The following is a 2,478-nucleotide window of genomic DNA, read 5'->3' as shown; positions in this document are numbered from 1 at the left end:
GGAGTCACAGAAGATAATCTGCTCCCTGGAGACACCAAGGAAGCCACATTAGTGGGGCCATATGTACATCTACTTGACATCATGAATTTCCACAGCTACCATTTCTTGCTCTTAAATTGTCTATAAGAAAATGCTCCCAGGATCTTGATGGCTCAAAATCTCTTGTTCCAGGCTCCTTGATCCCATCAGTGTGATGACCTATGACTTCCATGGTGTCTGGGGCACATATGTAGGACACAACATTTTCCTGCATGTAGGAAACAAGGATGGAGGTGACATGTGTTATTGCAACTGTGTAAGAAAGAAGACTCAAATCATATGCAGAAGGGAGATGGGGAAGGGATTGGGAGTCTTGGTTGTTGGAAAACAGGGTTTCTCTTTGGGGGACAATTAGCTAGACTGTTGATCATATGGAACAAACACTGGTGAGGAATAATGTCTGTGTCGCCTTCTGCAGGAATATGCCGTGAAGCCCTGGAGAGACAGTGGGGTCCCTTCGGAGAAGCTCATCATGGGTTTCCCCACCTATGGGAGGACTTTCCGGCTCAGCACTTCTGACACCTCAGTCTGTGCCCAGTCTCTGGAGCAGGGTCATCTGGTCCTTACACAGGTGAGGCTGGCTTCTGGGCTTACTATGAGGTAACTAACACAGCTAATTCAGAGTAAAATGCCCTGGGGAAAATTCTTCCACTCTCCAAGTCATCTTTCTACCCTTCTGCTCTTGAGATCCTATATCCATCCCGGCTTTCACAGATCTGACAGCTCTGAGCATAGCAGCCTGTGGAAAGGCAAGTTGATGGCTGTGTAATACTTTTCACTTAAAAAAATCAATCTGAGTTTCCTTTTTGGGTTTTGAAGTATATGTCACCATCTTTCCCACAGCCCAAAGCAATACTGAATTTTAGTACGTCCGTGTAAATAGGTGGAGGAGGAGTTCAACAGACTAGCATGGGGATGGCAAATATTTTGATCTCCCTGCCAATCTGAATTGATTGATTTTACTCAAATTCTATGTTGAAAATCCAGAGAATGATTAGCAGTGTTTGCCAAAGACTAGAGTGTTTGTGGTAGAATGATCTCAGCACATATGGTCATGCTTACCATTTCTCAACCTCTGGGTACAGAATTAGAATTTCACTTGTTTGTAGCCTGTTTTCATAGAAATTTGTGTTCATTTTATGAAACAAAATCACTTTTGAGAGAAATATGTGAAATTAATGTAGATATTTCACAACGTCCCCTTTTCCATCCCCCTCCCATTTCTTACTATTTTTCTCCCATTTAAGTCCTTTTTCTTCCAATACATGACATAATCTGTGACGTGTTCAATGTTGCCTTCTTTATTCCCCGCATAGATCTGCATATTCCTAAATAAAGCCACAAATGCCTGGACTAAAGACCAAAAAGTCCTATATGCTTATAAAAACACTGAATGGTTTGGTTATGACAATATTGAGAGCTATGGATATAAGGCATGAACAGTGTAAAAAAATTACAATTCTAGCTTTGAATCTTAAGCTCATCAGGAGCCCATTTCACTAAGATCTATGGTTTCAAAGTTTTAAACATGCACAAAGTGGAGTAGACACCAGGCAATGTCTAGATAAGTACTTCGAATGTGGCTCCTATGAGGTCTGACCTTGACACACCTACAGTAACTTGTGAGACTTCAGGGCATCATTACAACTGGGAGTGGAGGACAGATACAATCCACTAGCCTCCCTGGGGAGTCCTTCTTATACTTCAGCCAGGCCCAAGGAGCCAGTAGATGAGTTTATTTTGATTCCTGCTGTATCCCCAGTGCTTGCCACTACCTGATCCATGGTAGGAACTCAATATGATGATGACTGACAGACTAAATAGATGATGTAATGGGAAAGGAGGATTTTTAATTTATATATATATTTATTTATTTGGCTGCATGTGGTCTTAGTGGTGGCAGGCAGGCTCCTTAGTTGCAGCTCCAGGGCTCCTTAGTTGCAGCTCACCAGCTCGTTAGTTGGAGCACGGGGGCTGCTTAGTTGCAGCTCACCGGCTCCCTAGTTGCGGCACGTGGGCTCCTCAGTTGTGGCAGGCAAACTCTTAGTTGTGGCATGTATGTGGGATCTAGTTTCCTGACCAGGCCCCATGCATTGGGAGTGCAGAGTCCTATCCACTGTGCCACCAGGGAAGTCCCTGAAAGGGGCGATTTTTGACTCTGTGAGTTTTACATGAATATGGGAAAGGCAATCAAATCAGGACATTCCCACTCCATGCCAGGGAACTCAGACACTTGGAAGAGCTCCTTTTCAGTTATTGTATTCTTCAACTCTGTTTGGTTGTTCTTTATATTTTCTAACTCTTTGTTAGAAACTTCTTGTAACTTCTCACTCTGTGCATCCATTCTTTTCTCAAGTTCTTGGATCATCTTTACAATCATTACTTTGAACTCTTTCTCAGGTAGATTGGCTCTCTCCACTTCACTTTGCTGTTCTTCTG

This window comes from Phocoena sinus, chromosome 1 (genome assembly GCF_008692025.1).
Source record: "Phocoena sinus isolate mPhoSin1 chromosome 1, mPhoSin1.pri, whole genome shotgun sequence".
Taxonomy (NCBI): Eukaryota; Metazoa; Chordata; class Mammalia; order Artiodactyla; family Phocoenidae; genus Phocoena; species Phocoena sinus.
Note: the sequence above shows the minus strand (reverse complement) of the source record.